The sequence below is a fragment of the Cupressus sempervirens genome, chromosome 7, assembly GCF_028749045.1.
Source record: "Cupressus sempervirens isolate cs-2001-9-10 chromosome 7, ASM2874904v1, whole genome shotgun sequence".
Lineage (NCBI taxonomy): Eukaryota > Viridiplantae > Streptophyta > Pinopsida > Cupressales > Cupressaceae > Cupressus > Cupressus sempervirens.
In genome coordinates this window covers 525,495,023-525,501,022 of record NC_143124.1, presented here as the reverse complement: position 1 = coordinate 525,501,022, position 6,000 = coordinate 525,495,023, and the positions used below count along the sequence as shown (strand labels likewise).

Genomic DNA, 6,000 nt, shown 5'->3' with positions numbered 1-6,000 from the left:
GTTTACTTTTCTCTTTTATTTGGATGATTTCAATTAACAGTTTCTCACATTCCTTCACAACTATAAATATATACGTTCTTCGTTAAGCTTAAATTTTTAAATTTATTAATATTACACTATTACAACTCATGCTGAGTTAGTTTCCAAACTAAGTATGCTTTTAAACCACCGAGTTTGCTTCCCATTGATAACAGTCCAGAAATGTTGCAATAGTACGAGAGTACGAAGCGATAATAAAATAAAATATAAGGCCATATATACGTACCGAGTAATTGGCTTCAGCAAAACTCATCTCGCATTCACAGAAGTCTCCTCCACTTTATGCAGAAATTAAATATGGAAATTCATCCACATTTCTTTCACGAATCTGTCCCACCGATATTTACCACCCATCCTCGTCCTTATCTCCGTTAAGCGTTTTTGACCGCCATACTCACTGATAATCTCCACGCCTTTAATACGGAGCTGTTCTGCAACCTCTCAATCTTGTCCTCCTTCTGCCATCCTTTGCGACACCTTGGTGGAACTGTAAAATTGTATCTGTTGCAGGTGTTGCAGGTTGAAGAAGCGTTGGTGCAACATGTCTACGCGGGGGCAAACTACAACACCCAACATTTTCAGCTTTGGCATTGCTCCCTCTGCCAACACGGGTAACCTCTCCAGCGCTTACATTTTCTCTATCGAAAATCTCTCCAGTTCAGGGAATGACTCCGCCTCCCCAAATTCGTGGGGTAAATCCTTCATTTCCTATGACCCACCAATATCTAACCTTCTCAATCTGGGAGGCTGGTGCCATGGACTACTCAAAAGTCGAAGCTTGTCGCATCCAGAGAGTATGAGACAACCTAGGTGTTCAAATTCAGAAAGCCCGGGCGGAGTTTCTACCAAATCTCTGCAACTTATGAAGAGGGTTTTCATCTTCCTCGTTGCAGTCATGTCATCCGGCAGCGCAGTCATTTTGGTGAGGGTGATCACAAGGGTTTTCATTTCTATCATTCTGCCCAACGTTCCGTGTTCGAGTCTCGCTCTGGCATCTTCTACTCCCAGCCATTTCAGTTGCGTTAGGGATTGGAGATCCTTAAAGCAATCCGCTTTTTTGTTGGTGATGTAGGGTTTCAGCTGTTCCTTTAATCTTCCCTGTCCTTACCTACTCCAACTACTTTATTTATTATTGTCTTTTCATCGAGAGTTTTAGATCTCTTATTTTAAACTATACTTCTAGATTATTAGGTTTAGGTTTAGGGTTTGTTTCAAAGATTGAGTCAGCTGTAATACTTTTCTAGAAGTCTTTAGATGTTTTGTCTTCTCGGCTAATAGTAGATTTCTCTAGAATATTGTATGCTTTCTTATAAAAAGCAATATGTACTCATTTGAGATTATGGGGGAATGAAATATAATATAGTTTATTGTGCAGTAGCACATCATGTTTTTCTGTGTGTTGTTATTTTTTTGTTCTCTGCCCATCCATCAAATTGGTATCAGAGCTGTAGAAAATCTGAGCATTGTTTTATGGGCAGATGTCATTGTGGGTGAAGGGCAAATGAAAGCAAAAAGATCTAAGGAGGAGATCATAGTTGCTATGTGAGGAAGGAAGAGAAAGGGTTTGTAGTTGTTACAAGTCAGAAAGTTTTACTGTTAAATCATGTCAAGAACTAATGGAAGTATTTCACAGCCACAAATTCCAACTTTTAATGAAAAAAATTATGATTATTGGAGCATCAAAATGAAAACATTTTTTCATTCTCAAGATGTTTGGGATTTAGTTGAAAGTGGGTTCCCTGAACCAGTAGACCAGCAGACATATCAAGCTCTTTCACAAGCTGAAAAAGATTTATTAAAGGAAAATAGGAAAAAGGATGCTAAGGCATTGTTCTTTATTCAGCAGGTAGTGGAGGAAGCAATATTTCCAAAGGTATCTGCTGCCACAAGCTCAAAGCAAGCATGAGACAACTTGTAATCAGAATACCAGGGCACAGGAAAGGTAAAAACTTCAAAGTTACAACATCTTAAAAGAGATTTTAAAAATTTACAAATGAAAGATTCAGATTCAATAGACTCATTCTTCACTCAAACAATGGGGATAGTAAATCAAATTAGATCATATGGAGAAACCCTTGGGGATCAACAAGTTGTAGAGAAAACACTTACAAGTCTACCAAATAAGTTTGATTCAAGAGTTGTAGTCATTCAAGAATCTAAGGATCTCTCCTTGCTATCAATAGATGAGTTAATGGGTTCTCTCTTATTACATGAACAAAGGTTGAATCATTCAGGAACGTCATCATTAGAGAATGCTTTCAAGACTCAATTTTCATTTGAAAGAACAAGAGGAAGATCAGATTATAGCAGAGGTAGAGGACGTTTTACACAAAGAGGAAGAAGAGAAAATCCACAGTTTGAGAGTAGAAGGCCAGCATCAAGCTCACAAACCAATTTCACATCAATAAGAGGAAGGGGGAGCAACCATCATCAAGGAGAAAGGTATGACAAATCTAACATTCAATGTCATTATTGTAATAAATTTGGACATTTTGCATCTGAGTGTAGAAAAAGACAATATGACATGAATAGGCAGAAGACACATTTTACAAATGAAAGTCAACCCAACACTAGTGAGAAAAACACCATCTTGATAACATGCAATGTTGCATAAGAAAGTTCTAAAGAAGTATGGTTCTTAAATAGTGGTTTAGTAACCATATGAGTGGGTCTAAGGAGATATTCTCAACAATAGATGAATCAGTAAAATCAAAGGTTAAGTTGGGGAATGATCATCAAATCTCAGTCATGGGAAAAGGGTCAATTAGCATAAGAACTAAGGAAGGTGAAGAAAAGGGAATTCCTGATGTATATTATGTTCTTGGATTGCAACACAATCTCATAAGCATTGGACAACTAGTACAAAAGGGATATAGAATACACTTTGAAAATGGTGAATGTGTGATTCTAGATAAAAGACTAAGCAATAAGCTGATTGCAAAAGTTGAAATGACACAAAATAGAATGTTCCCACTTAAAATTCAAAGTGAATTATTCTTAGAGCCAAATGAATTGCAAAAAGTAGCTGAATGTGCATTCAAATTTTTACACAAAAATGAATCTTGGCTATGGCATTTAAGGTTTGGTCATTTAAACTTTAAAGGATTACACCTATTATATAAGAAATGAATGGTCTATGGGTTTCCATCAATAGAGTCACTTAAGATAACATGTGAGAGTTGTTTTTTTGCAAAGCAACATAGAGAAAAAATTTCAATTGGAAAGTCTTATAGAACAAAACATCCACTTGAGATAGTCCATTTAGATTATTGTGGGCCAATGCAAACACCATCCTTAAGCAGAAAACTTTATTTCTTGACATTTATTGATGATTTTAGCAAAAAAATTTGAGTTTATTTTGTGAAGTATAAATTAGATGTATTTGCTATCCTTAAAGAATTCAAGGAAAAAGTTGAGAAAGAAAGTGGATACTCTATTAAAACATTAAGAATCGATCAAGATGGAGAATACATATCAAATGATTTTTAATTTTTTGCAAAGAAAATGGCATTGAAAACAATTTATAGCAAGGTACACTCCACAACAAAATTGAGTAGTAGAAAGAAAAAATAGAACAATTATGGAGATGACAAGGAGTATGTTAAAGGAGAAACATTTGCCAAATGAGTATTGGGTTGAAGCAGTTGCATGTTCAGCATACATACTAAATAGATGTCCAGAAAAAGCAGTAATAAATAAAACACTATAAGAAGCTTGGAGCAAAAGGAAGCACAATATGGCACGTTTGAGAATATTTGGTTGTGTGGCATACTCATTGGTACCTCAAGAAGTGAGACAAAAATTGGATGATAGAGGAGAGAAGTGCATATTTGTGGGATATAGTGAACAATCCAAGGCATATAGGCTATACAATCCTATCACAAAGAAGTTAATAATAAGTCACGATGTTGAGTTTGTAGAAGAAGAAGCATGGGATGGTAGCTTGGATAAGTCAACTACAGTTGCAGCTAGTATTCCACAAGAAAATGAAGAAAATGAAACTCAAGATGTGCATTGTACAACACAAATTTTTTTTCCTAAAACACCTACAAGAGTGCCTACCACTCAAAACATTACTACTCTAGCAAGAACTAACAATAGTGAATCATCTAATCCAACACTTGCATCATTAAGATCAAGGTCTATAAATACTTCAAGTAAGACACAAAGTCTTAGAGACATATATGATGAATTACAAGAGGCTGAAAATGATAATTTATGTATTAATTTTGCACTCTTAGCACATGTTGATCCAATTTATTTTGAAGAAGCTATTAAAGATGACAAATGGACTTCAGCCATGGATGAAAAAATTTAGTCAATAGAAAAGAATGATACTTGGGACTTAGTAGATTTTCCTAAAGGCAAGGATGCGATTGGAATTAAGTGGGTATACAAAGAAAAATATAATGTTGATGGAAAAGTAGAGAAACACAAGGTAAGACTAGTAGCCAAAGGCTTCACAAAACAACCGGGTATAGACTACAATGAGACATTTGCACCTGTGGCAAGATTAGACACTGTTAGAATGATTTTATCCATTGCAGCTCAAAATAATTGGAAGGTTTATCAAATGGATGTGAAATCAACATTCTTGAATGACATTTTAGAAGAAGAAGTATATATAAAACAACTACTAGGATATAAAATTTTGGGAAAAGAACATAAGGTATACAAGTTGAAGAAGGCACTATATGGCTTGAAGCAAGCTCCTAGAGCTTGATACAGTTGAATAGACTCTTATTTTGTGAATAATGGTTTTAGTAAGTGTGGCTATGAACCAAATTTTTTATGTCAAAGTGAACAATGAAGGAGAAATATTGATAGTTTTCTTATATGTAGATGATTTGATATTCACTAGTAATACGTCAATTAACAATTTCAAGGCAGCCATGAAAAATGAATTTGATATGACTGATTTGAGACTCATGAGATATTTTCTTGGTATACAAGTAAATCAAAATGATCAAGGAATTTTCATTTGTCAAAGTATGCTACTGATTTGTTGAAAAGATTTAAAATGACAAATGTGAATTCAGCCCCTACACCATTTGCATTAGGTATAAAACTTAGCAAGAATGATGAAAGTCCTAATGTAGACACAACTTTATTCAAAAGATTAGTTGGTAGCCTTTTATATTTGACAGCTACAAGACGAGATATCATGTATAGAGTTAGTCTCATTTCTAAATTCATGGACAAACCAAAAGAAACTCATTGAAAAGTTGGAAAGAGGATTTTGAGGTATATAGCTAGAACAAAGAACTTTGGGATCTTATATGCACATTCAAATCATTACAAGCTGATTGGTTATACAGATAGTGATTGGGCAGGTAGCTTTGATGATAAAAGAAGCACTTCAGGACATATCTTTCACCTAGGATTAAGAGCTATTTCTTGGGCATCAAAAAAGCAACCAATTGTGACATTATCATCAGCTGAAGCAGAATATGTTGCAGCAACATCAGTAGCCTGTCAAAGATTTGAAGCATCCACAAGAAGAACCTACAAGATTATATTGTGATAATAATTCTGTAATTTTTTAATCAAAAAATCATGTCTTTCATCAACGTAGTAAACATATAGATATAAGATATCATTATATTTGTGAATTAGTGAACAATGGTGACATATGTCTTAAGTTTTGTAGGTCCAAAGAACAACTAGCAGACATTTTCACAAAGCTTCTTGCAAAGAATGTCTTTGAACATCTTCGAAAAAGTATTGGTATTGTAGACATACATGGTAGTGAAGATTAAGGGGGAGTGTTGATGATGTAGGCTTTCAACTATCCTTTTAATCTTCCTTGCCCTTGCCTACTCCGACTACTTTATTTATTGTTGTCTTCTCATTGAGAGTTCTAAATCTCTCATTTTAAACTATACTTCTAGATTATTAGGTTTAGGTTTAGGGTTTGTTTCAAAGGTTGAGTCAGCTGTAATACTTTTCCAGAAGTCTGTA

General features: G+C 34.7%; 1 pseudogene; it reads right to left on the bottom strand.

The window, feature by feature from the left end:
• Positions 1–330: 330 nt before the first annotated feature.
• The window catches only part of LOC149547835 (disease resistance protein UNI-like), a 37,118-nt pseudogene continuing 31,448 nt past the window's right edge, over positions 331–6,000 (bottom strand).